The sequence below is a fragment of the Gavialis gangeticus genome, unplaced genomic scaffold (genome assembly GCF_001723915.1).
Source record: "Gavialis gangeticus isolate Ggan-Ray unplaced genomic scaffold, GavGan_comp1, whole genome shotgun sequence".
NCBI classification, from domain to species: Eukaryota; Metazoa; Chordata; order Crocodylia; family Gavialidae; genus Gavialis; species Gavialis gangeticus.
The window spans coordinates 88,947,271-88,954,723 of record NW_017729031.1 but is presented as its reverse complement, the minus strand read 5'-3'; the positions used below and the strand labels follow the sequence as shown (position 1 = coordinate 88,954,723).

Below are 7,453 nucleotides of genomic sequence, written 5' to 3'. Positions count from 1 at the left end.
CAATAGCCTCCCCATCAGGGTTCTTTCCACCCTTACCATATTGTAGTTGCTTGGGTGGTCAAACTGCAACCATCGGCCCTGCTCAGCTCTACTGCAGAGCTCCCACACATCAGGCTACCAGAAGGGAACTGCTAACTAGACTCTGGCCGGGGCTGTTTATAAAGGCCCAGCCCTGCCCCCTCCTGGTCATGTGACCAGCCTGGTTGCCCCAGCAACCGCCACCTGGGCTCCCTAGGTGATTGGCAGCTGCCCTTAACCCTTCCTAGGCACAGGGCACCTGCGTGACCCTGTGACAATTACACATCTGTTTTACTGCAAGCTATATATCTAGCTAGATCTCAAGTAGCTTACTCACAAGTATTATCCAGAGGCAGATGGAGATTCCCTCTGGAGGCAAGCAGTTCATTGACCATGAGTTTCAAGAGAGGGAGTGAGTTTCAGATGGACCAGCTTCTCTGAGATTTTTCATCATGGCTGCTGGCCCTCCACATATAGACCTTATGACTTCATTTACCTGATCCAATGAAGCCCAGGAGTTGTTGGCTGCCAGCCAACCAATTCAAAATGCATCACTGGTTGCTGGGTGACTGGCAGGGTCTCTACCCCTGTCCCAGTCATGATGACATGGCTTAGAACAGTAAGGAGTTTAAGCCTCCCTACCCCAGTGTGTGAGGCCAGTCACATAGGCAGAGGGAGCACATTTCCCCCTCCCTCAGGAATGTATCCAGATCAGGTTACAACTCAGGGTTACCTGTAGCCAGGGTTGTCTGCCCACTGCAGTGACCATGGTAACCAAATTGTCAGATAGGTCAGCAGCCTGATAGCAGAGTTTGGGGAGAGACAGAGATGGCATTCTGCCACATTCCTAGCATCAGTAAGTGGGAAGGGAGGAAGCAGAGCCTTGCCTCTATCCCACAGAAGGGTTAATAACCTGTTTATGGAAGAAGGAAAACTTTCTAGCCAAACAATTGCTTCCCAGGTCTACTCAAGGGAAGAAAGGGAAGCACCACTCCAACTGAAGACCCAGCCTTTTGGGTCATATTAGCCTCTCACAGGAAATCCTAACCCAAAATAAAGGCTAGTTTGTCATCTGTGTTTTATGGAAGCTATTCAAGAACATTTATTTCAAAGGACAGCTGCTTAGTATACTCAATTGGCACCTTACCAAGCAGCATTATATCCCCTTTAATGTTTAAGGAAATGTTTCCCTTCTCCATCTTCCCCCATCTGCTATACCAGAGTATCTAGTAAACTGCAAGGATAAGTCATGACTGACTCTTTTTACTTAGTCTATTTACTATTTTCAGAAACTCAAAATTCTTATTTTCTTCCATCTTGCAAATACAAATGTATTTGCTGTCTCAGCTGAAGTCAGCAAGGTACCGCTGTGGCAGCCAGACAGCATAAATTTCATACCTTTTCTGAGCATTTAAAATCTGGGACATATTGGTTTTGCATTAACCCTCAATAGTATCACTGCACTCCAATAGTACTTTCCAAACCATTGAGAAAATCTTATCTAGATGCCTCTTCTTCTGATGAAAATCACCTGCAACTTCAGGGCTAGGTACAGACATTCAAAAAGCCCAAGGCAGGACTGATCTAAGTTACACAGTTTTCTGTAAGTGGTGTAATTTAGATCAGTGCAGAATAGAACACATAATTGTTGTTTGGTGGGAGGGACAAATCTTAGACTGAGTTATGGCATTTTTGAACCAGTCTGTGCCAAACATTGCTTCTCTTATGGATATAGACCAATTCCCAATCACTTATACTAGTACAAGTATAATGTCTGTACCTGGCCCAGGTGTTACTAGATAAGTTTCCTTAAATCTCAGGAGTAGCAGTATAAGATCTAGCTGACAACAGACTTGCTTTCAAACTCCTTTGGGAAGAATGAAGTCAACATGCTGAAATTGATGAACAGAAAAAATGAATTTTACTATAGGGATAACTCATCTTCTGCTCAGGCTGCCCACTCACAGCCCTTGATACCAGACAGAAGGCAGAACAGAGTGGTACTCTGTAGATCAGGAGTAGGCAACCTATGGCTCACCTAGAGCCATTTGATCTGGCCTGGGGCTTTGGCCAATTTCAGTAGAGAGACACAGCAGACAGGCACTCTTGCCATGCTGCTGCAGAGAGAAGCAGAAGCACATTCTGCATCTTAGGTGCCTGCCCACCTGCCCCTTACCCAGGCTGGGTCATGCCAGCCTGCAAGCTGAAAAACACTGCAAACTACTGTTATTTTAATTCAGAGGGGCTTAAGTTTTTATAAGCAATAGCTTACTTCATCAGATGCTATGAATGGACTTGAAGAGAACAGGGAGTATAAATAGAAAGCAGCAATCTAAGTAAAAAGGACAGGAAGGGAAGGAGGAAAGGAAAAGAAGGAGGCACTGCTGAGAGGTAAGTATGGTAAGCAAAGCAGTAAAACCATAGGGACAGAGGGAGCTAGCCCAGGTAATGAGATAAAAATTCATAGTCTCTATTTAGACCATACTTAATGCAGTCCAGTCTGTGGATGATTTTGTTCCATAATTTTGCCTCCAAGTCAGTTTTTAAAGTTTTATTCTTTAAGAACAGCTACTTTGAGTTAAGTGATGGAATTTCAAGAGAGGTTAAAGTGTTCTGCTACCACCTTTTAAACTACAAAAATCATTTGTAAATTTTCTGAACCTAAGTTTGTTGTTTTTCAGCCTGACAGATCATTGCCCTGAGGGAGCGGTATACTTGTACTTCATAGTTCAGTTTCTAAATGCAGGGTTTGATAAGGTTACCAAGCACACTGATTTTGGTAAGCTTTAGGTCAGGTTTCAAAGTCTAAGCTGTGTCTTTTAAGTTTGCAGTATTCATATTGGATACCATTCTGGCTTGCCCCCTCTCCCCCACCCCCCAAGTCTACAATCATCGTATGTTTTCCTTTCCTTTCTATTTTTTTTTCAGTCCTTCTAATACAGGGATGGGCAAAATGGCAGATCTGGTCAGTGGCCAGATTCCATTTTCCAGAAACCCCTGTCCATATTGCTCCGACTGGTTTCCATAGAGGCCCCAGGAGCAGTAGGGCTGTGACACGCAGGGCCGGGATATCCATGGGGACCGGCCTGAGCAGCTCTGCCCTGGCTCCGGACCGTGCTCTCACCTCCGCAAAATCCTGGCCCCGGCTCCAGCCCCAGAACAGTTCCCCACCCAGCCGTGCGCCCTGCCAGCGCTGCTCGGGCTGGTCTCCGTGGAAATCCTGGCCCCATGCTGTCACAGCCCTGCTGCTCCTGGGGTCTCTATGGAAACTGGCCACAGCGATGCAGGCAGGGGATGCTGGGAAATGGAGTCTGTTGCTGGCCTGATTTGACCCACAGGCTGGACATTGCCCACCCTTGTTCTAATATCTGTGTAGAATTTGAATTATCTAAGTCACTTCATTTAGTAGATTTTTTTGAGGAAATTGTATTTGCTTACTGTCTGGGAAGCCAAACAGACAACTTGTTCCAATCTCCCAAATTCATATGAAACAGCAAGTTTCCATTGAATAGCAAACGACATCTTGAGTATATATTTGGCTCCTTCTGGGTTCTATTATAACAAGATATTAACTTCCCTACCAAAAGGCTAACAGTGTTTGCATCATCACTATCTATTTTGACAGATTTTTATTCTTTATCCCAGCAGATGGCAATCTGCTTAAGTCTAGTGTCAACATAATGCTTTAGCAAAAGGGAGCTTTTTACTACTGTGTTGACTGAGAACGCTTATGGCATGTTCAGTCAAGTCATGATGATTGCTAGGGCTGTGCGAAACAGCATCATTTTGTTTCAACTTCCATTTCAACATTTTGACGGGACAGTGTTTTTTCTCGAGTTTCGTTTCATTTTGAAACCACTGTTCTGTTTCGTTTTGTCAAAACTGTTTTGCTGTTTCGACACTGTTTTGACATTTCGCCCATAGGCTATTATGGGGAACTGCAAAACTGCCTATAACTTTGTCAGTTCTTGCCTGATTCAGATGGAACTTGCAGGGATGGTACCTCCTTCCTAGGCCATGAAGCCTGCCAAGTGTTCAGGACATAGATACAGGGGTTTCTGGGAAACCGCACCTCAAATTCCTGAAAGCAAAATTTGTGCTACATGTGTGTGTTAAGGCACAGCATTGTGAAAACTGCATAGAAGGTAGCCCCTGCTGAGGCTACAAAGTCTGCCAGGTTTCAAGGAGACAGGTCCTGGGGTTTCTGGGAAACTGCACCACAAGCTGCTTACAAGCAAACTGCGAGTTAAGGCACAGAGGAGTAAAAACTGCAGGGATGGTAGCTCCTGCTGAGGCCATGAAGCCTGCAAGGTTTCAAGGAGATAGGTGCCAGGGTTTCTGGGAAACTGCCTCTCAGGCTGCTGACAAGCAAAACTTGTGACAGGGATGACAGAAAGTAGGCCAGTTCAAACAATGCTGCCTTTTATGCTGTTTTTCCATCCTTTCCCCAGAGTACTGGGATTGGAAAGGACCTCAGGGAAGGACCACAGTCACTGGCCAGCTACACAGTCAATATAAGAGCAGCCCTTCCCACCTCTTCCTGCTCCCTCTCCTTACTTTCTGTTTCCCTGCAGGCAAGCCCTGCTTGAGTTTCGAAACTTGAAACGTTTCGAAACTTTCAGAGCATTTTGACTGCCTTTGTTTTATTTGGAGGCTGTTTCAAAGTCCTTCATTTCATTTTGATTTAGCTGTTTTGAGCTTGAAATGAGTCGAAACAGTGTTGAAATGAAACGGTCGGCAAAATTTCGCACAGCGCTAATGATCGCTGTCATTTATCAGCTCCATTTTAACTTTACTACTTCATGAAGCTATCTGCAGGATCTAGCATCTCAATAGGGTTTGTTAAGAAGTTTCATCACAACTTTTTGTTATATAAACCAGAATTCAAATGTTAACTTTTTTTCACTTTCAAGTTGTGTTAATCCTCTTATAACAGATTGAGAAAGCCAAATTCGCATATTTAAATACCTGTACTCCAAATAAGCTCCAAGCATACATTTCATTCCTACCTATATTTATGTCCCTTATTATACAGCCTACATTTCAGATTAATCCAGATAATTAGCCCTAATCCATTGCTGCAGATTACACAGCTCAGGAACAAAATGCCCTGTCCATCATCCATTTATTTACCTAGCACTTCACTATAACTTCACAAAATGAGGTCACTATTACTTTTATTTATAGAGAAGAAAAAGGAGACAATGGGTAGTGACTTATTCAAAGTCACCCACAGACCAGTAGCACAAACAGAAACAGAATATAGTTCAAATCTGGTTCAGGTTGCAGGCTGGAATGACCCAATTCATGTCAGAGGCATGGGTAGGACCCAGCCACCAATGCCATCTCTCTCAGTGGTGGAATAGGAAGAGCTACCACCACCAAATGCCCCTGAAGCTTCACATCCATGAGCCAGATCAAATAGCTCTTTCAACCACATCTGGCCCAAAAGTTGCCAACCCCTGCAGTGGACCATGTCTTCTAATGGGTCAGGGTATTTTTACCTGATGTTTACAATGGTAAGCAAGCTATGAGGCTCACAAGTATCAACTCAAACTTGGTATCAGAAAGAAAAAAAACATTAATTCCCCTTGGTCTCAATGAACTAAGGCAAAGATCTGGCCCATCCACCACCTATAACATATTTCAGTTATAGATACAGTTGTTTAGAAGCAATTGCCTCCAATCTATACCTGAAGACCACCCGTATTTGCCAAATACAAATATTTGTATCTCATTCCTACTAATAATTTTTCTTTATCCTACCACTTCTTCCCTCTATGCTGACAGCCCATTTTAATATCTCATATGTACTTTAGAAATTGGAAGCCTCTAGCAATACAACATTAGAGACAAAATGAATCCTTACAAATGGAGTGGTTCAAGACTACAGTCTCTCTCACATGAGTGCTCTTGTTTATCAAGTACTCCTCCCTGTAGGCAAGCTCTCTCAATGCCCAATCTGCGGGGGACTTAGATAGTTTCAGAAGAACATTCGAGGTGGATTAAATTAGGACACAGAGAGTTGGAATTCACATGTCTATAGAATGGAATAGTTTGTTTTTATCTAACCCTTAAACTCTCAAGATTTTATATTTACTAACACAAGTTTAGAGTCTTCTCCTTCCCTCCCAAGGCCTGGGGGCTATGAGTTAAAATTTTACTTCATCCAGAAATTCCTTCTGTTCACCCATCAGTGATTTTAGGTCATGTCTTGGTTTGTCTAACACAGCTAGGTACACAGCCATCCTCTGGTTATTGCACTCTAGTTATCCTCTGTTAAAGCACTTAAAGTTTACCTCTTCCAATAAGGACCAAAATGACAACATGCTTTGTACCACTCAATTTTTAGGTGCCAAATACTCAGGTTTCAAAAATTAATGTCTTTGTCCCAATAGCTCTGCTTTAAATGACCGCTAAACTTCCCTGCTTTATTCAATATTTTGAGGACTGATACTTGTCATTGTCTAGAATTCATACAGCAGCAAGCAAAGTTAGCTGCATTGCTGGCAACCCCGAAGAACAAGAAAGGTGTCTTCCCTCAAATACCTTGTACTGCACCCACTGCTTCTGTAATCTATATGATGTGAAATCATATTAGCAAGTATCCAGTGACACAAGATGGGGATTTCTTAAAGGAACTGAACACCACCTTTTTCCCCTTCACCCTACCAAAAGTGTTTAGTGTGTTCTATAGAGCTAAGAATAGGAGCTCTGTGGCAGGGCACTGGTTGTGCCTGTCACTTTAAGGGCCTGGAGCTAGCAGCTGCCAGGTGCCTGATGAGGACAGCAATTTTGGATCTGGGGCTGCCCACATAAACACAGAAGTTCTACTGCTGAGGGCCAGGCGATAACATCACCTAGCTGGTGGGCTGCTGATATCATCTGGAGGTAAGGGAGGAGCGATAGGAGATGGTTTGGAGGCTCCTGGTCCTGGGCATGACCTAAAACTGCACCCTGCTGGGAGTGGGTGGCCTGGTGGGGCTCTAAGTGGTACAGGAGCCCCCAAGAAATACCAGGCCAGTTACTACCCCGGTGAAAGGTGGGTCAGGGTGCCTTAACTCCTAGCCCCCACAACTGGGTGGGTTACCCCTTGGTTGGAGGGTTGGGAAGGTGGACCCCATGGTGAAAGAGTAAGGGCCACAGACTCAGGCCTGTTTGAACTCCCATGCTGAGGCCAAGACCGGAAGGGTCGAAGGGCTGGGGGCCCACCGCAAGGAATGCCCAAGAGCTGACAGCCTGGGGTTCCGACTGGTCTGGAGGTGGGCCAGGGCTAGTAAGCTGAAGGTCCTGGTGGGGGGAATCACACCCGAAGGGGGGATCAGTTCGGGGAGCTATGGTGCCTGGTATGATGGTGGAAAATACTGCCTGAGGGGAAGAATCCAGGTGGGGTTCAACAGTAGGTTTCTGGGGCCCTGTGTGGGGGCCGGTGATG

At 44.7% G+C, this 7,453-nt stretch overlaps 1 long non-coding RNA gene across 1 annotated transcript in view; it reads left to right on the top strand.

Moving 5' to 3' along the window:
* The first annotated feature begins 1,730 nt into the window (after positions 1 to 1,730).
* Positions 1,731 to 7,453, top strand: part of LOC109301766 — a 21,285-nt gene continuing 15,562 nt past the window's right edge. Inside the window, exon 1 of the long non-coding RNA XR_002098614.1 lies at positions 1,731 to 1,809. This is a non-coding gene — a long non-coding RNA (uncharacterized LOC109301766). The remainder of the gene's footprint in view (positions 1,810 to 7,453) is intronic.